General features: G+C 33.8%; 1 long non-coding RNA gene across 1 annotated transcript; it reads left to right on the top strand.

Annotated features, from left to right (window-relative positions):
* The first annotated feature begins 4,824 nt into the window (after window positions 1-4,824).
* On the top strand, window positions 4,825-8,658 carry LOC141717132 (uncharacterized). Its single transcript, XR_012573536.1, has 4 exons — window positions 4,825-5,110; window positions 6,075-6,170; window positions 6,579-6,945; window positions 7,053-8,658. It is a non-coding gene; the product is annotated as an uncharacterized LOC141717132 (long non-coding RNA).
* Window positions 8,659-22,172: the final 13,514 nt, after the last annotated feature.

Below are 22,172 nucleotides of genomic sequence, written 5' to 3'. Positions count from 1 at the left end.
TATGGAGAATTTTGAGGACATGAAAATGGAAATTGAGAATTCTGAGATAATGGAAATTGGTATGGTGAATTCGGATTTTGAGAATTAAAATTAAAAATTTGTGGGTTTGCAAAATAGGAATTTAGATATAGGTATGGAAATTGAGGGTTTGAATTTTGAGAATTTGAAGGTGGAGAATTGTTGGAATTGTTTGGATTCATATTTTTCCAAAGATTTTTTTTAATATTTTTCAGAATGTAAAGATTATGAATAAGGTATGAGAATTGAGTATTTATAGGGAAAAATATTACCGTTTTTAAAGTTTATGTTAGAAATATATACGTTATATTAACGTTAGAAAAGTTAGAAAAGCAATCAGTAGGTACCTATAAACTAAAAAAACAAAGTAAGCATGTTGGATGACTTTGAATATACGTTAAAATAATGAAATGGGACTGTTTCAGGATGGACTGCCCATTTCTATCTTCTTTCCTGCAACTTTAACAAAGTTCCAATTTTTATATTTAAGCCACTTCAGGTGGCCTAGGCAACAAAAGACCCCGCGTTACGGTGCTCTAAGTACGCAAATTTATTCACGCTCCCAGACGCATTAAAAAATAAAATAAAGTCGTTCAAGGCGGTTAGTTAAATTTAAAATAACAAGGGCCCCTCTCATTCCTTATTTTGAAAAAATTGAAATGAGAAGATCGAGAACTACTCACAATCACAACCAACAATCTTAATCGCCATCACGCAAATTGTCAATGGATGATTTCGGGATCAGAAAGCCTCTCGGTAAAGGTAAATTCGGCCGCACATATCTCGATCATGAAATCAAGGTTTAAATAAACACATATATCTATTTTTTGTGTTTTTTGATTAAATTGGAATTTTAATTAGAGTTTGTAATTGTAATTATTAACAGAGCAGGTATATAGTGGCACTAAAGGTAATTTTAATATTGTTTGGTAAATTTATTTTTATATGAATAATAATATTTATTATTTTGTTCTTGCTAACCATTTATATATTCATTTATTGACATACCTTACTAATTAAAATATTTAATTCAATGACATAAATAGTCAAGAGTTTATTTTTATAGTCCGAGGTATTAGATTTGACTCTGACTCACCTTAAAAAATTTCTTAGAACCGATATTAAATTGTAAGATTATAAATTATAGAGAAGTTACCAAAAATACTATTTTTTCTGATTTTTTTTTGCAATTTTATTATTTTCTGAGTTTTTTTTACAAAAATACGGAATCAACTAAAATTAACCAAAATAAAACAGATATGCAAATAGTTTTTTGTTGCATTTGAGTTTGTATGTAGTTGGAAAATTTTGTCGAATATTGCATTCAGTTGATTCGAGGTGTAAAAACTGTATTTTTACAAATATTTTTAAAATTGGAAAAATATTTTAGATTTGGGTATTTGCAGAAGCCCAAAATTATATTAGTAAGAAAAATAAATAACTAAATATTGTTATAAAATTTAGGTTCCATATAGATTTAAAACTATAAATGTAAAGTGCGATTTTTAATTAATTTAAGATGTATAGCATTAAAAAAATATAACAAAATTCAACAAAAGGTCTTCATCTTATTGAATAAAATGAACATATCATATTTCATTTATTTTATAAAAATAATTGTTGACGAAGGAATTTGGGAACAACAAAACTTGAGGTTAGTAGCCGGAAACAAGATCTGTGATGGCAGTTCTTCGTCGGAAACGTGAACAGTAACCGATGAATTCGATGAACAGTATTCTTCGGAAAAGATGAATAGTGTTTGGTGGTGATGATTATTGGGGGCTGAGATTGCTTAGGGTTAGTGGTGGCTCCTTTGCGCTCTCGCTTCTGACCCCTTATAATGTGCCTACGTACCCCTATTTATAGGGGATCAAGCCCACGTAGTTCTTGGGGAACAAGAAACCTAATGGGCTTAGATTTCTTATCCCGAGGCCCAGTAGGAAACCCACTGGAAACCGTCTTCTACTAGTTTTAGGAATGTCCGCCGATGAGGCCCAACCACAAAGGCCCAAGGCTCATCCGCAGCTTCGAGACTTCACGGATGAGGCATCTCCCTGGCCAAGGATAACCCTCCGCTACCAGCTGTTTCTCTAGTCCACGGATACATGTATAGCCGTGGTTCACCCCAAATGTTGGACGCATCCTTGTCCCCCGATAAGGAGCCCCTACCAGATTGCAGGACAAGTGATCCCAAGCTTTTGGGTGCAAAGTGCAGGATGCTCCAAAGTCTCTCAACGAGGACACCCGTTGACTACAGAGACAGAGCTCCCAAAGCACACACCAGATTTCACCCCACATCCCCAATGAGGACACCCATTGACTACAGGAGGAGGCTTTCAGTCCAGGCATACCCCTGGAGGTCTCTGACCACGGACACCGCCTTTCCTGTAGATGTGCTACAGGAAGGAGTTTTTCAATAGAGTACCTGCATCAAATAGGTTAGTAATAACATTTTCCATCTTCCTTGAATCTTCCAGAGAATCCATCCAAGTAGCATATCAAAGCTGCATTTATATGTCAAGTAGAAGTTAAGGGCGCGCCCTTACATTCCTGTATGTTGGTGCCGCCCTGTATCATCAGCCTTTGGTCTCTTCCTATATCATTCTACATCATAGGGCGCGCCCTAAATTATTCATTGTTAGGGCTCGCTCCAATTCTGTCCAGGCCAAAGTGTAGGTCTGTCAAAGCAATCATGTCCAAGCAATCCGTCCAAGGAGCCTTCCTTGCCCAAGGCGCGCCCTAAGGCTCACCACAGAACAGGTTTCAATTAAGGAATTTATCTCCTCCTTTTCGATAATTGGGCGCGCCTCCTTTACCATGTTTGAGGGCGCGCCTTCAATACATGATAATCACAACCGTTAATCAGCTACTCAGTCAATGGGGCGCAATTTTTGGGCGCGCCTTCTATTTATGGAAAGTCAATCTTATCTTTTTCCTAGATTTCAGGCGCTTCTCCTTTGATTCTGCTCATTTTATTAATCTTAATATGAATATTGTTTATACCAATTTTTGGGCATAACAACTACCCCCAAATTCCATATGCTATTAAAAATGGGATTGGAATTTCTCTTCATCTTTATCGAAATTCGTATAAACAAATTTTCCAATATATATATTTTTATTATAGGGCGCGCCCTAATCAGGGCGGATCTTCCAATTTTCCCCTTTAAAGTTTCAATGATTATATAATAAGGCGCGCCTTGAATATGGCGTGTCCTAGAAGTTTAAACGATTTAGAAGCAGTTCTCCTCAGTATTTAGGGATTCATAATTGATGTGACCGTTTTGACAGCTGTCACCCTTTTACTATAAATACTAGTCTCAATCAGTCATTTTTCTTTTACTTTTACTCTCCCCCCTTTTTCTTACTTTCTCTCTCCTCCCGAAGACTCCAAAAACCAACGGCATTGTTTCACTCGGAACCAGTCTTCTCTGTTACCATTCTCCAAATCTTTTACAGCCAACTTCTTCCCCATTCGAAAAGGTATAACTAGTCTCTCGTATTTCTGAATTTCATTAAGTAAATCACTTTGCATGTCATGTTCCTATTTCTGTTCTTGATAATATACATAAAATGGTGTATGTATATGTGTATGTATATGTGTAATTTCAAATTTTATTACTTAAAATCCAAAATCAAAGAATCTAACTTCTAAATTTGTGTATTGTCCAAATGCGAACGTTAAACCCAGGAATGCAGTGATTGCATACCAAATACGACCGGTTCGTATAAACCAACAAAATATTAATGGTTCAAAGTTTTTGGACACGAGCCATTCAGATCATTATACATCAGGTGACAAAAAAAACATCCCAAATGACCTTAATAAAAGAAGAGGTCAGATTTTGCTCCATTATTCATGGGTAAACAAATGACCCAAATCATCCTAGGTTGTGTTTGGTTGGGATGAATTAAATGGAATGGAATGAAATGAGATTTTAAGTAGAAAATGATTAAATTTTCTAAAGTTTCCATTCTTTCACCCAGGGCTGAGCAAAAAACCAAAAAAATCCGAATCTGAAATCGAAACCGCTAAAAAACGTTAAAATCCGAATCGCAAAAATCCGATACGAAACCGAAACCGCAAAATTAAAAACCGAATACGATTTTCCGGGTTCGGGTTCGGTTATAGGTGAAAACCGAACCGAAAAAACCCGATCCGAACCGATAATTAAAAATAAATAAATAAATCAAATATATTTAATAAATATATATATGTTTTAAAAATTAATAAATACATATAATTTAAGTACACATAGTAGACCAAATTGTAATTCTGCACTACCATTTGCATGATTAATGAACCGAATGAATAGTTGGGCCAACTCAAATTACTACTATGTTGTTTATAATGTTGCAGTCATTCTGCAAGAAATTAGTATTTATATGTTTGTGATCAGTGGCCATGCATTGCTTGTTGTTGCTCATTTCTGGTCAAAATTTATGTTAGATTTTTGTAATAAATTATGAAAACTTTGTATTCTTATTTCGGTACAAATTTATTTTGTATTTCTAATTTATATATTTAAGAATTTTACTAATCGTATATACTTTGTTAATTTTATCGGACGCAGTTTATAACCGAAACCGATCCGATAAAAACCAAACCGAGAATTTTAAAACCAAACCCGAACCGGTATCTTTGGTTGCGGTTGCGGTTTTAAATTTTAAAAACCGAAGGTAAGCGGATTCGGTTTCATGTAAAACCCGCCCCATCCGCCCGCGCTCTCCCCTACTTTCTATCATTTCATTCATAACTACTTACATTATAATTGAACACTCCCACCAATTTGAGATGAAATGATCCGTTGCTTATTAACCCTATTTTCTTCGCAATTCTTATCATAACAATTTTATCCATCTAATTATTTTTTTTAAAATTTTTCATCCAACTCTCATTTAATTCCTTTAATTACATTTATTCCATTCTATTCGCCCCAACCAACCAGACACAACCCTAATATGTTCTTAGACTTTACGGATGATTTCATGATGATGAGAGGATTTGTTTGATTTTGGAGTAGGCTCATCGAGTGAACTTTATCCTGAGCTTCGTTGTACTGGCTATCTCTCTGAGAAACAGGCTGCCACTGTAATTTCATATCTCTCTCTCTATATATATATGTAGAACTGTAATTTTACGGGTGATGGCCAAAAATACCTTTTTTTTAGAAGTTGTAACAAGAATACCACTTTTTGGAGTTTATGGCCAAAAATACCCTTATAATACGCATTTTAGAAATGAGTAAATCTATTACGCATCTGAAAAATGGGTATTACATAAAAAAAAAAAGAAGAATATGTGATACGCATGTCACAAATGCGTACCACCAGAATCAAATGGGTGATACGCATTTTGTGAATGCGTATCTTATTTTTTATTTTTTTTTATTTTTTTTTCAATTTTTTTTAATACGAATTACCATTTTTAAAATGCGTATTAGACGGGTATTTTTGGTCAAAATTTAAAAAAAAGGTATTTTTGTCATAAACTCTAAAAAAAGAAGTATTTTTGTCATTTTTTCTAATTTTACTTAGGTGAATTTAAGTTTTGTGAATTACGAGATTATAGCAAAGTTTAATTCGACTATTATGTTTGTTCACTTGTTTGGATACATTTAGGCATTTTTTTAGCATTCGTAATTTTGGTTGTTAAGATTTAAGAAGTTAGATTTATATGATTGTTATTCACTTGCTCAGATGGATGTTATGTATTGTGATGATGATTCTTGTATTGAAATGATTTTAACTTTGTTCATTGTGGAGTTAGATCAACGTTTGATTCAATTGATTGTTTGTATTTACTTGCTTGGAAACCTATTTTAGGTATTATATTAAGTTCGGTTATGTTGTATGTTTCGACATTGTAGCAAAGTTTAACTTAAGTGATTATAGACTCTTGATGTTATCTTACTTCTCTGCTTTGTAAATATTGTGATATCGGTTTTTATTTACTAGGGCTTTTGAGTTTTGTGCATGACCTTGTTGGTTTAGTTTAAGGTTGAAAACACTCTTAAACAAGTTCTTTTTGACCTTTGGTAAATGTGTAATTGTAGTATATTTCAAGCCTTACTCAAGCATTGGCGTATTATCATCAGTAGGATGTGATTCATAGGGATATCAAGCCAGAAAATTTACTACTAGATCACGAGGTATGTCGCACAAGATATCTCCAATTGTGAATGATTATGCATACAATCTGATGGGAAAAGGTTTAGATAAATCTCATCTAATTTGATTTATGTTGACTAGCAACTGACATACTCACACCTAACTATTTTTACTTTCTTTTTGTATGGAAAGTAAATGGTCTAACTTTCTCAGTATTGTCTCACTCAGAAGTAGCCCAAGAACAGAGTGAACGTTTCCTTGAAAACCAGCACCACTTATTGTACGGGTTAATTTATCCTTGCCAGATTACATGACTTTCTTGAATTTGCCATAGAAACTTGTTGAAAAGAAATATCTTGGTTTATTGGAATGGTCAAAGACCACATTATTATTATTTTCTTACTGGTGTATAACTTGAAGAGTTTGTAATATTCTTATGACAAATACAGGGTCCACTAAAGATTGCAGATTTTGGATGGTCTGTACAGTCAAAAAGCAAGAGAAACACCATGTGTGGAACATTGGATTATTTAGCACCAGAGATGGTTGACAACAGAGCCCATGATTTTGCAGTTGATAACTGGACATTAGGCGTCCTATGTTATGAGTTTTCGTATGGCAATCCTCCTTCTGAAGCAGAGACACAGAAAGACACATTTAGAAGGTATATGTATCATATGCTGGTTCATATTGTGTAATTATATTGTTAGTTGGACCTTATTAGATACAAACATCTAACACTGGATTATGAAGATCGATCTTATGTTCCTTCCCTCACATCGTGTGTCTACAGAAGCAAAAGATCTCATTAGCCGGGTAAGTTTTTTCATCAGTTAGATCCATTTGTTTGTTAATGAGAAGGATAGTGATGAATGAGAAGTTATTGTTCCCTGGCCAATTATGCTACTGTAAACATTCTGCAGCTTCTAGTGAGGGACTCTTCTAAAAGGCTCTCTCTTAAGAAGATCATCGAACACCCTTGGATAGTCAAGAATGCTGATCCCAGTGGTACCTGCTCAGTGTAACGACTTTCGGTTCAAAGAGACTCTTAGCAATCAGCACAGATTTAACTTAAATTTAATTGTAATCTAACCTACTGATAACATAAAAGAACACCACAAGATGAACCTAACAAAATTTATTTAAGAAAGACCCATAAAACAACAAATTAGTTTTGTTAGGATTGAACTTTTCCACGTTTAGGACTACACAATGTTGTGAACTTGTTGTCTTACGCTTCATAAGACAACAAGTGTAGAATCATACTGAGAGAATCAAGTCATAGTTTTTAGTCGACAAACGAACTAATTGATATAATCTGGACAACTAAGTGCTTCAGCTTGTAATTTGTTCCCATTAATTTACGGTTTTTACAATAGTGAACAGGAGAAGGTGAAATCTTATCGTGAAACTGAAAAGAAATTTTGTTTCTCCCTACTTTTGGATGGTCCCTTTGTGGGTATTTTAGGATTACAAAGTTGTATTTGTAAAATTTAGGTTGCCTATGTTGAATTTTGATAGATTATGGTTGCTTATTACATACCTATAATTCAACCCAAAAATGTAGTGCAACTGCAATTAACTTCAAAATCATCTTTTGAATAAAATAGTGTAAAAGAAATTTACAACTGTAAAAGAAATAAAAATCACAACAGACGCTAAGTAAATAATGTCAATTCCGATAAGTAAATAATACGTCAAAGATTGTAACAGAAATATCAAATAAGAATAGTTGTTGACCCGTAAACAGAAACAGTTTGATTTAATTTTAAACAAGTCATCATATCAGATAAGTTCGCAGAACATAAAACGAAACTGGAACAGTGTTGACACCATAAAATCAAACTTCCTAACACTCCTTTATCAAACTTCCTAACACACTAGAATGCACAAATTGCAACGATCAAAACTCTTCATTGTCATCTTTGTTATGCCGCATATACTGTGGCTGTGTGGCCAGAGGCATTGATGATTCCTGGCTCTTCTGGTAGTTCTGCTGCATTTCCTGTTGCTGTGAGCGTGAGGCCAGTGTCACAGATGACTCCTGGTTCTGCTGCTGGTTATCTTTCTCTGGCTGCAGCGCTCAAGGTTCAAAGGCTGGCTTCCAATCAAAACTTGGCTTAAGCGGTGGTTTAATCTAAGGGAATGCTGTATATGGTTGAGGCTGCTGACCACCAGCATGCACTATAGTGCCAGAAGGACCAGCAATATACTGCTGATCAGGGACATACTCATATGTCATGGCAGATGAACCCACCTGTGTGATTGTAGCATTTGCGTGTTTCGACAAGTGTTTCGGTATAACATCATCCAGAAAATCAAAAATATCAATATCAGATATTGCTGCAGCAATGTCCTTCATTCGGAGTGTTCTTCTCCCATCCTCCTCAGTGTGAGCCCAACCACGTAAAGACATTTCCATAATGAACATTTCAACCGCTTTGGCAAAGAGAACCGGTGCCTCAGCAGCTGTCATGATCACATCCTGATCAGCTTGCATTATTCTCTTAATTCGAGCAAGCGGAACACAATGGCCATAACAGGCGTGACAGCATAATTGAAGGCAGCTGTGCCTGGAATTTGTGTTGCACCATTCTTAATTTTCTGCTGGTTTTGGGCTTGTTAAGAGTGATCCATAACCTGTCGTGCATATTATTAGTTAACAACTTATCATAAAAGTTTAATAAAAATATATGCACATCTATACACAGTACACACACATTGTATCAATATATTAAAACAACCAAATGAACAACTTAATTACAAACTCAACCATGAGACAATGAGGGGAAAGAAAAAATGACAACTAGACTTGTATAATTCACTATTTTCAAATCTGAATTAGAAACCAGCCATGTGATTTATATCAATTGGTTTGAGAAAAACAATGATGGTTAAGTTTGTTAGTATAGTTTGAAGGGAAAATATTGTGGTTAAGTTTGTTAGTATAGTTTGAAGGGAAAATATTGTTGGGTTGTCAATTGGTTGTTAATTAATAAGATAAAATAAATTTAAGTAATGCATATCACAATGGAGTTTAGATAGTAATGCATATCACAATAAATTAATAGGATTATCGTCCTTCTCTTTATTCATTCATTCCGATCTTTAATAATATTATATAATATATTCATAAATATAATTTCTTTTGCTATACATTTCTTTTGTATGATTTTTAATTCAAATTACTTTTAATAATAAAATTTAAATAAGGAAGGTATAAAATGGTTAAAAAATAAATATACTAATTTACTAAGAATTAATTATTAATAATATATTCTAAGATAGAACTAAAAGTCTATTGAATTTCATAAAAATTATTATATTATTACACCTTCACAATGAAAAATAGATAACAATAGGCTGATATTAACATATTGAAAAAAGCTTGATAAAAAAATAGTTTAAAAATATTATTTGACAAAAGTAAATTTTTACATCAAATATAGTAATATATTTTTAATTTGTTCTACTTACGTCCACTATTTTAAATAGAGGTTTAGATAACAAGAGAAGCACTCTTGGAAAAACATGACAAACATTTCATTTATCAAAAGAGTAATCTAGAATAATGACATGTCGTTTATACTAAAAGTAATTTAGAAAAAGAGAAGCATATTGTTATCGATAGCCAGAGTTACAATTACACTCTAAGTTAAAGTTTAAAAGAAAAAAAAAATTGTCACACCATCAAATGCATAAAATGAAATGAAACAAGATATAAAATATATCATTTATATTAGTTAGCCTTATACAAGAACTAAAAATTTGTGATATTAATTCATATGGTTTATATACATATCAGGCTATTGATATATATACATTGGTTGATATACTAAAAGTTGAACAAAAAATTTAAACAATTGTAAGAATACTTATCTTTGATAGTGAGATATGTGAAAACTGAGCGAATTTTTTTTACAAATCAATAAAGAATTTGTCGATAAAATTTAACACTTTCGTTATTATTGCTTTAAGCAGAAAGACTATTTCGACATATGCACATTGGTTGATATACTAAAAGTTAAACAAAAAATACAAACAGTTACAAGAATACTCACCTTAAATGGTGAGATAAATGAAATTTCAACAAATCAACAAATAATTCGGTTATAGAAACTAAAGCATTTGTTGTTGTTGCTTTCGGCAGATATGCTATTTCAACGTATACATATTAGTTGACTAACATGACCTGCTTTAAGCATATCTGGAGTGGCGGAACAAAGTCCAATATTAAATTTTTAAATAAATTGTGATATCTAAGATTTACAAAATCTCATAATATAGAAATTCAGATTTTTATAGATTATAAATTTCAAAAATAATATTACATTTATCGTACCTTTATTTTGTATTTTATCAAAACCCTTGATAAGTTAGAATCACAATCTCGTAAAAATATAACATTTTTGTTGGTTTGGCTTGTGTTGACGGAGGAATTTGGTATCAACAAAATTTGAGATTCGTCGCCGAAATCAAGATCTACGATGATGGTTCTTTTTTCTGAAAAGTGAGCTGATTATGATGGTTGTGATGAATCGGGGACTGAGATTGCTTAAGGTTTGTGATGGCTCCTTATGGCTCTCGCTTCCGACCCCTTACAATTTTTCTACGTATCCCTATTTATAGAGAATCAAGCCAACGTAGTTCTTGGAGAACAAGAAATCTAATGGGCTTAGATCTCTTGTTCCGAGGCCCAGTGGAAAATCCACTGGAAACCGTCTTCTACTAGTTTTAGGAATGTCCGCCGATGATGCCCAACCACAAAGGCCCAAGACTCATCCACGGCTTCGAGACTTCACAGATAAGACATCTCCCTGGCCAAGGATAACCCTTCGCTGCCAGCTGTTTCTCTAATCTGTGAACGCAGGTATAGCCGTGGTTCACCCCAAATGTTGGACGCACCCGTGTCCCCCAGATAAGGAGCCCCTACCAGATTGCACGACAAGTGATCCCAAGCTTTTGGGTGCAAAGTGCAGGATACTCTGAAGTCTCCCAACGAGGACACCCATTGACTTCAGAGACAGAGCTCCCAAAGCACACACCAGATTTTACCTCACATCCCCAATGAGGACACTCATTGACTACAAGAGGACTTCCGTCCAGGCATACCCCTGGAGGTCTCTGACCACGTATACCACCTTCATGTGGTTGCATTACAGGAAGAAGTTTTTCAATAGAGTACCTGCAGCAAATATGTTAGTAATAATAACCTTCTTCCCTCGTTGATGCATCCAAAGAACTCGTCCAAATAACATGTTGAAATTCACTTCCTTTAGTGAGGGCGCTCCCTAACACATATATAGGTTAGGGTCTAGCTCAAGAAATCATTCAAAATTCCTTCATACATCTATAGTGCGCGCCTCATTCACCAACGAGGGCGCACCTTGATTATGTAAGGCGTCAGCATTACTCTTCTTCTTTGCATAAGGACGCGCCTCCTCATATCTGTAGGGCGCGCCTTCTTCCTTCGTGATAAAATAGATGCCTTATCTTTTCCTTAATTTTAGGCACCAATCCCAATTCTGACCAATTGACCCGGTTTTGACCCGAATAAGGTTTATACCAAATTTTGGACATAACAGCTTGCAACAGATGATTTGAAATTCTTTATGAGTTCAAATAATAACAAATGATTTTTTCTTCCAACCTAGGACTCCAGACAGTAAAAGGTTCTTTAAATAATTTTTTAATGCATGCCTAATACGGAAACATAAGCGCTGCAGTTCCGTAGCAGAAGCCACAAGATCATATAACTAGGATTTCTTTATTTTGTATTAATACATAAGAAATCTTAGTATGACTTTTTTATTTATTGATATGTAACAATTTTTAGTATGATGTCTTAGAGGACTAGTTTATGTTGTGTTCATAATTTATCTTTTATTAATTATTAACAATATTTTTAACATCAATATTTAAATTTTTGACTCGATTAACTCAATTCTATTTGACCCAACTCAACATATAAATGATAAGATTGGTTTCATTCCTTTAACGACTCAACACGGGTTCACCTCTAAACATAACATTAAATTGATTAAATAAAATTATGCAAAAATATGAAATAAAATGAAACCTACACAATGACAATGACTTATTAACAATATTCTAAAACTTGACATACTTGTATTCAGACTTATTCTCAATTAGATTTTTCATTACTTTCGGATAATAATCCGATTCTTAAGAATAAATAAGGTCAACCTGGACATAACTCAGGACATACTTAGTCCAACTCGGATTATACATTAAAAGACCTAGAAAGTGGAAAAAAGATTTAATAAAATAAAAATGAATTAACATAATAATCTAAATATTTAAGACTATACCAAAATTTACTAATTTATCATATTGCATAGTCTTTATATACCTGATTATGTAAACAATTGATAATTTTCCCCATCACGAGTCTGAAACTCATCTTATCTTTAGGCTTCAACCATCGAAATTTGAATTACAATTTACGGCTTTTTTCATTAGTTAAGGAGGTATATATTGCTAAGAATAATAATAATAATATGTATTATTTTAGTTGATTTTAGTTCTTCGTTGGTTTCGGTTTTTAATCTTAATGTATTTTATTATATTATACATATATTTACTAATTGTTTAATTTATAAAAATAGATTTTTTAATACATCTGATTTCTCTCCTCTTAGTACACAACTATGGGCTATTGTACTCAACCATGCTAGACTGACTAATAACGAAACAGTCAGTCTTGAGACTGTTAACTTTAATTCGTACTTTGAGATCATTCACAAAGATGGTACATGGGATTGAACTTGCATTTGGGTGGTGGAACAAATATAATATGTTGTGGATTTGAAAAAATGACTACTCAATATCTTAATGCTATGGGACTGGAAAATCGGAAGTAATGAATCATTTGAGAGACTACATGAAAAACTGAAATTAGACACGGGTTTTATCCCAATGGCTAAGGGTTTCTCCAATCCCAACTGATGGCAATGATTTTATCCTTGGATTTGCTCCAACAGTAGATAATTTCCCAGCTTTGGTTGTAGTGGAGGCCCAAGACTGACAATGGAGGTGGAGCCGCAGTAGAGTAACAATTTCAGCTTTTTTTTGTCGTTACAACCCTTGTTTCGCATTTCAAGGATTTATATTTTATTTTACCTTCATGTTTCTCTTTCTCTTTCTGTTTCTACTCCATATGGTGGAGCCTATTGGCCCATTTTTTTATGGGGTTGTAATAGGTCGGTTAGGCTTTTGTCTTTGGGCCTTGAAGTGTTACCAACCTTCTTTATAAAATCTTAATAATAAAAAAAATACATCTTATTTTTTATTAGAAGATTAATTTAGAGTATTTTCCCAATAACCTGGTTATGCATTACTCCACGGGCTCAACAAAATCAAACCGATTTTTGATTTTTGATCGATTAACCTAAAATCTAGTTAACCCCACATTTAACTTAAAATTAAAGTAAGACTAGAACCATATGTCCATATAAAATAAAAGATCATGAAGAGTGTATGTGATATGGAATTACTATATCCTAATTCGATGAAACCTGGGAGGATACCCTTAATAACAATCGAATCTTTGCATTAATAATGTTATGCAGTCATTGGAGGGTAGACTTTAGAATGTCAACACAATAACTTGTAACATCCATTTTATGTAATGTATATTAATACTAAAGTTGATGGTTCATTCTATTGTATTTATATCTTCAATACTAAATCTGAATCCTCAAATATAATTAGGATCTGATGACCAGCCGAACAGTGAGGTCCACCAGGCATTGGAGGATGCCGGAGTTGAGAGATTGCGGTGAGAGCGACGACGATGGTGGGCTTTCCGACGAGAGAGGAGTGAAAAAACGGAGATGGTGAGATAAACGAGAGAGATGTTTACATTATTGTAGTGTGATTTAAAGAGTTGTGAGAGAGGTGAATGATTTGAAAATATAAATTAAAATTTATTATTACAAGAGATTTTATAACTGAGTAAATGACTTCCTTTGTATGAGAGTCAGGAGAGGTGTCGACGGTGGGTGTGGAAGCGCCAGAACGGAGGATTTTGAAGGCGATTTTTTGGTAATGATGAGAGCGAGAGGAAGAGGGTGTGAGTGTGTGGGTGTGTTGTGTTCATGTGTATGCATGTGTGCAAGTTGTGTGTGTGTTTTGTGTGTTGGCCGGACCACATCTAGGGGTGGTGGCGTTTGTTGTGTTACACTAATTCGAGGGGGAGAGAGAGAAGGTAAAAGAGGGTCGAAGTTTGACCGAAATTCATATTTCGGTTCGAATTTAGTTAAATAGTTTAGGTAGATTGATAGATCGGGTCATTATGAGTAAAAATCCGGGATAAAAATGAGTATTGGAGCTTGTCGATATTTGACTGTCCGGTGACCGGACAGTGACTGCCGCCGGTAATTGCCATTGATGGCAGTAGTGGGGTGAGGGGGTGAAAAAGATGATGGAAAATTTTGACTGGAGATTTTTAGTTAGTGCCTTGATTGAAGGCTGTTATGTATAATTTATGGGGGCTATTTGTTATGGCATATGTTTTGGTCTTTTATAGGCAACTAGCTCTATATCCCATGCAATGCACGTGCATGATCTAAATTGCACGAATATATTATTTTAACTGCGGTTGTTGACTATATATTTGTGTTATCTCCTGTGGATAGATGATGTATTTGTTTGTCTATATGATGTGTCATTTTTGGGGTATGATGGCATTAGTACAGAATATATTCTATGATATTTGACATTAAATTGAAATAATATTTGTAAGTTTGAATATTATTTTTCCATTCCTTCTTTATCACTTTCATCATCACTGTCATCAAAATACATCTCAACATTATCAAATTTGAGGCTTTTATGGAAACATTCATCTCCAAGTCCATCAATCATTTTATCATCAAACACAACATGTACAGATTCCATAACAATGTTGGTTCTTAGGTTGTAGACTCTACCAATAGCATATTCAACAAAGATACTTTCATCAATTTTTGCATCAAACTTTTCATGTTGGTCGGCTTGATTGCTTAGAATATAGCACTTGCATCTAAAAACATGAAGAAAGTTTAGTGTTGGATTCCTATTCTTGAACAATTGAAAAGAAGTCATGCATTTGGCTTGATTGATCAAAGAAATATTCGAGTGTAGCATGCAGTATTGACAGCTTCAGCCCAAAAATAACTTGGTAACTTTAATTCTTCTAGTATAGTCCTTGTAGCTTCAATTAATGATATGTTCTTTCTCTCAACCACTCCATTTTGCTGTGGTGTCCTTGGAGCTGAGAACTCATGTATGATTCCATTTTCTTCACAAAATAACCTCATTGTAGAATTCTTGAACTCAGTTCCATTGTCACTCCTGATTCTTCCAACTTTGAGATCATGATAATTATTGACTTGCTAATATGATTGATAATGATTTCACTAGTTTCATCCTTTGATCAAATAAAATATGTCCATGAGAACTTGGATAAATCATCTACAATCACTAGGCAATACCTCTTCTTGGAAATTGAAAATATATTGACTGGTCTAAATAAATCCATATGCAACAGTTGTAATGGTTCATCAATTGTTGATTCAAGCTTCCTTTTTAATGATGCCTTCATTTGCTTTCCTTTCTGAAAAGCATTACACAATCTATCCTTTGAAAATTCAACTCGAGGAATGCCTCTAACAAGGTCTTTCCTGGCCAGTTCATTCATTGTTTTGAAATTCAAATGAGATAGCTTCTGGTGCCATAGCCAACTTCATCTTGACTTGCTTTGCTGAAAAGACAAGTGACTGAATCTGCATTTGTTGAGTTGAAGTCATCTAAATACACATTTCCTTTTCTTACTCCAGTAAGAACCACCTTGTTATCCTTTTTGCAGGTTACAACACATGCTTCAGAATTAAAGGTGACCGAGTTGCCTTTATAACATAGTTGACTGACACTCAAAAGATTGTGTTTGAGTCTATCAACTAGTACGACTTCATCAATGATGAAATTCCCTTTTAAAATCAAGGCATATTCTATAGTATATTCTTTGTCGTCATCTCCAAAGGTAATGCTAGGCCAGATCTTTCCTTGAACTCTGTGAGCAGGGTAGAATCTCCAGTCATATGCCTTGAGCATCCACTGTCCAAAATCACAGATTCTTTCTATTTTCCTGCACACATCAAAACCAAATCAAGTTGATTTTTGTAAAGTTTCCTTGGGTCCTGTCTTGTTAGCTTTCTTCTTAATTTTCTCAAAATTTCCACCACTAGATTAAGGTAATCCAAGATCAACCTTTATCTTGGGGGTAGGTCTTTGAAATTTACGACTAGTTTGAGATTCATAAAGCACATTGTTATTAACATGATATGGCATGGGTTGTGTAAACATGTTATTCCAGACATGCATGCTAAATGGAATTTGTGGCATATTGAATGCAACATAATAAGAATTTTGTGCAAATGATATATTAGCAAAATATGCAAGTGAATTATGTGGTGGCATAACATGCATGACATGCATGGGTGTCATAGGCATATTAGGAAAAGGAAGAAGTGCAAACATGGGTGCATTCATGACAGACTTGAAATTAGTAGACAAATGATTAACACTACATATTTCACATAAATTTTTCTAGGTGCATACTTATCAGGTGTGTAGTTGTTATGTTTGTTAATCCCTACTTTCCCATTCCTATTTGTTTTCCTTTTTAATTCTGCTTTGATCTCAATCTTTTCCAATCCGTCATTCAATTGCTTCATTGACCGTTGCCTTATATTCACTTTCCCTGCATTCTTGCTTCTACTTGATTCTCCTGAAATAAAATTATTGGTAACTGAACCATATTTCTCGTTAAGCTTTGCTAGCTTTCCTTTGTTGATAGTCTTTTTCTCCATTAACGAATGAGTATCATCTTTCAACGGATGAGCTTTATTTTTCAATGGATAAACTTCGTCATCCATTGATTCACTATCCATTGATTGACCATCAACTAACTGTTAGTCCAGTTTCTTCTTGTCCTTCTACCAGGCTGCTTTACAAAATGATTCAATTCCTTGAACTTTGGAAATCTGTGCACTAACATCCCTAAAAGATTTCCAGGCTTTAATGACTTCTTGCTCACGTTCAAGCTGCTTTCTCAGAATTTCCTCTTTCTTCAAAGACTTAGTTAACTCATCTTTATAAACTTTACACTGAATTTTAATTTCTCAAACTCAATGAATTAAGTTTTTAACACAACATTTCTATCACTCAAGAACTGATTAATTTCTTTAATTCTAGTGTTCTCTTTAGTGATTGATTTAAGTGTGATACATAAATGATATAATTCAGTAGACATATCATTTATAGCATCATTACATATATCTTTAGTGAGATGTGAAATATTTGTAGTGATTACCTGGTTGTGGGATGAGCTACTTCTGTTTCATCTGACTTGGCCATTAGAGCTAGGTTGACATTATTCATGTCTTCATCTGCATCCTCTCCATCAGCTGTCCAGACATTTTGTTGAGTGATGAAGGCCTTCTCTTTTTGTTTAAGCAACTCAAAGTATTTTTTCTTATAATCCACAAGCTCAAACCTTTTCTTCTTAGAGCTTGGATTTCTACAATTATTTTAAAAATGACCATTCATCCCACATTTGAATTATTTAAATTTAGTTTTACCAACCATGTTTCTCTTGGATTTTGCAGCTTCAAAATTTTTCTTAAATTTGAGCTTTGTAAACTTTTTTGACAGAAATGCTAGATGCTCATCCACTTCATCCATATCGTCTTGGCTGGGACAATCATCATCTTCAGTCATCAGCCCTTTCCCTTTGCTCAAGTCAAATTTACCTTCACAAATATTGCTATTTGATGCAGCCTTAACAACTTTAACCTTCAACTCTACCACTCTCTCTTGTTTAGCTACTAGTGCCACTGATCCACCTTCCATTCTTCTCTTTTCAATCAATTCATCATGTTTCATTTCAAGCCCATATGTCTTTACAATTCCATACAGTCTCTTAAGAGTAAAATCCTTGTACTCTTGTAAATTTTTAAGAGAGATTGTCATTGGCTTGCACTTTTTTGGTAAAGACCTCGGTAATTTTAGGTTGAAATCCTTGGTTTGGTGGACCCTCACATACAACTTTAGATCATTCAGTAGTTTTTGAAATCTACTGAAAATGTCACTCAGTGACTCACCATCTTCAAAGTGAAAATGTTCATATTGTTGTATAAGAAGTTGCATCTTATTTTCTCTTACTTGCTCAGTTCCTTCCAATAGAACTTGAACAGTGTCCCATACATTTTTAGTAGTTTTGCAGTTAATGACATTGTCAAACATGGCTTGATGAAGACCATTGAACAAAATGTTCATGGCCTTCTTGTCTTTGTGAATTGCTTCAATGTCTTCATCTGTCCATTCTGACTTTGGATTTGGGATAACTTGCTCATTTCCAGTTACATTTTCAACATCTGTTGCAACCCTTCTAGGAACATGAGGTCCATTCTTTATGCACTTGACATAACTTTCATCTTGAGAGAGTATATGCAGGTACATCTTTACTTCCCAGTGATGATAGTTATCTTTATCCATAGTTGGAATCTTCACGCCTACATCCTTCCTGCTCATGTTGTCGATTACTTTGATCTTTAAACTCTTTGTATGTTAAGATATTGCTCTGATACCAATTATTATTCCCTAAAAATATAACAACATAGAAAGGGAGTTGAATGAAATTCTAGCTGCTTTTTGCCTTTATGAAAAATTCTTTCTTAAATATACAACTGTGTTTGAATGTGCAAGAGTGTGGATTATGATTATAAAGTATTCAATCACACAAAGTAAACAAATAAGTGTTTTTAAACTTTTTGGTGGATTTGTATTACCACCAGAGATGTATATATTGAGAAAATCTCTGTGATGCAAGAATGCACACAGCTCCTTACACGTATTACAACTTAAACTTGAGAGTGCCAAAAGATATAGCTTACAAAGACTCTCTGTTTTCTTGCCTATAATTCTTAGTTCAAAAATACTTGCTACACTCGGTTTCTATATCACCAAGTTACATGTGTAATAAGACAAAAAAAAATTCTAACAGCTAAGTCCAATTCACATATTTTTTCATTTCTCTGTCCAATGCAATCCAAGTTAGATACAACATCTTTGAAAGAGCTTGTCTTGCATGGAAATGGAAATGCTTCATTTTCTTCTAACGCCTGCAAACGGGCTATCACATTCCTTTTATGCTCTATCAACCCATGTGACTCTATCAGCTTCTGTCAAGTCCCTATCAACTACTATCTAGTTGATTATCCGTTGAAGTTTTTTAAATTATCCGTTGACACTATATTAATGTCATCCGTTGAAGCTTTGTAGATAATATTCGTTGACAACTTTGTCTGTTATCCGTTGAGGGCTTGACTGGTTTATCCATTGAGGGCATATGAATTATCCGTTGAAGCTTGTAGAGTCATCCGTTGAAGCTTTGTAGATTATCAATTGAAGTTGTTTCCATAGCAGTTGATACCCTCTCACTTATACAAAATTACAAGGCATTTTATATTTACAATTAACCCACCTATTTTGCATATCTTGCTAGTAGTCAACATGACTTAGAAACTAACTAATATTGCTAAATTCCCCAGCTATTCTAGTGTACCAAATGTGCTACATACTTATTGTTATAAGCTACTCCATCAACGGAAAGATAACCGTGATTATCCATTGATGGTTACAAAAGATAGTAAATAAATCTACTTAGGTGTTTTGGTGAATTATTATCAAGACTATAACATATTCCTAATAGTAGACCTCAATATGAATTAGAATTTAAATTGGCGGAAGAACTTGATTTTAATATCAATTATAATAATACAGAGTTCAATATGGAATAGAATTTAAATTGATAGAGGGAGTTGACTTTAATATGAATTAGAATTAAAAATGACTGACCGGACAACCAAACTTTTAATGTTTTGTCTATAATAATATAGTATAGATAGGAGTGGCTAACTTTTAATTGAATCTTTAGAAGTTATAACGAATCGAAGATGAGTTGTAATTCTAGTACATGATATGATAAACAATATTTAAGTATTAGATCGGCAGATTGATATGAGAATTGTGAAACTTATAATCCTTACCTTTTAGTAGTCTATAATTGTACTTTGTATGACCATGGCAGTGGCGTTCAATGGATAGTTGTGGGCACTATAATCTATATTGGGAGAGGATTTTATAAACATAAAAGGATTATTTTTAGCTAACAAGAGACACAAACTAGACATTCATGATAGCCATTGAAGAACCCTGATTCTTAGATTGTTTTCTCTCACACTTATTATAAAGTTTTATTTGTTTATTAGATTAAACGAGTAGATAGTTAAAACACCCATCAAATTATTCTCCACACTTCTGAATTGTAAAATATAAAAGACTTGGAATTAGTATCGATATTAGTCCTTCCCAACGAACAATACTCTAAAAATACACATCAACACCTCCCGATGAGGATAACCCACCAGACTACACGACAAGTGATCCAAAGCGTATAAGTGCATAGTATGAGATAATCCTAAAGTTTCCCGACGATGATAACACGTCGAATGTAGAGACATGGCTCTCAAAGCACACACTAAGTATTAACGATCGTTCCCTACGAGGATAACTCACAAAACTACAGAAGAACATATTCAACATGTTTTCGGGGAAGACGGTCTCCCCGATACCCTTTTATCTTCTCAGGGCGCGCTCTGAGGGGTTTAGGGTCCTCTAGAGGCTTCTCCATACACCTAGGGCGCGCCCTAGGTGTGGTGGAGCTCCACCGGGGGCTCCTATTATTTACTTGTGTAATTTTTATGCCTAATTTACTTCTCATTTTTATGCTTAATTTTTAAGATATAACGGTCGTCATAACATTTTCGCTGTAGCGACCTTCGCACGCCTCCTTTACTATGATCATTGCAAGCTTTCGTTGTAATGACCATCGTAAACCTTCGCTAGAACTCTATAAATCATTGTCGTAATTTTTCATCATTGATAATCATCGCAAACGGCCTCCATACAGGTATAGGGCGCTCTTAAGGCTCTGGAGACATGGTCTCCGGAGCTCGTCTTTCTTCTTTGTTGACGATGATCCGACCCATTTACTTGAAAACCCGATAAGGTACTCATGAAAATTTTATGGCATAACATATTCATTTGACCAATTTTATGGTAGATAAGTTGTGTCCAGTTTCAGTTCTTTGGACATGTATGTGGTAAATTCAAAGCATCTAGTTTTGAGCGTGACCTTCAAGCAAAAGATTGAGTTCGATGCATCAAAAGAAGTGCAATATGAGAAATAGAAGTGACCTATGATAGTCATTATTGGCCTTCAAATCTCTCGATTGATTCTTCTTTAATGACAAACTGGTCAGATGAGAATAGTTTAACTAATATAATGGGGATTTTTATGGCATAAGTAAATCCCATGTGAAGAAAATCATGAGCTAATATATTATCTCGCATACTTTACCCAATTTTTTATGTTGATTTTTTACGTACTTTTATATATATAGGTATTTCTTCAAAAAACAACCCTTTTATATAGAGAATCGTATAGAACCATTGATTCTATTATAGAATTTCATCAAATTCATTGCAAATGTAGAATAATAATTATATTTAAATATGATAAAATGTTTAATCATTGAAATTTGAAAAAAAATTAATTTTAAATTTGACTCTACTGTGGGATAATTTTGGATAAATGTGATTTTGTTGTGATTTTGCTACATAAGCACTTGAAACTATTTTATCAAATTTCAATGATTTTTAAATAAAAAAATTTGCAACTTCATTTTTAATTTGGTAATTAAAATTTGTAACTATATATGATGAAAAATGAAATAAAATATGTAATTATATTTTTTAAATAATGATTTTCTACAGACTCTTCTTTAATAGAGACCTTCATGAGTTATCATCATATTATTATATATCAATCTTTACGTAAAACACACGTGTACACACATAAGTCTGAGTAAGAGTCTTTGGTGAAAATAATCTCGTTCACTTTTTTAGGGGTTTTT

Source organism: Apium graveolens, chromosome 4 (assembly GCF_009905375.1).
Source record: "Apium graveolens cultivar Ventura chromosome 4, ASM990537v1, whole genome shotgun sequence".
Classification (NCBI taxonomy): domain Eukaryota; kingdom Viridiplantae; phylum Streptophyta; class Magnoliopsida; order Apiales; family Apiaceae; genus Apium; species Apium graveolens.
This window is presented reverse-complemented; position numbering and strand designations above follow the sequence as displayed.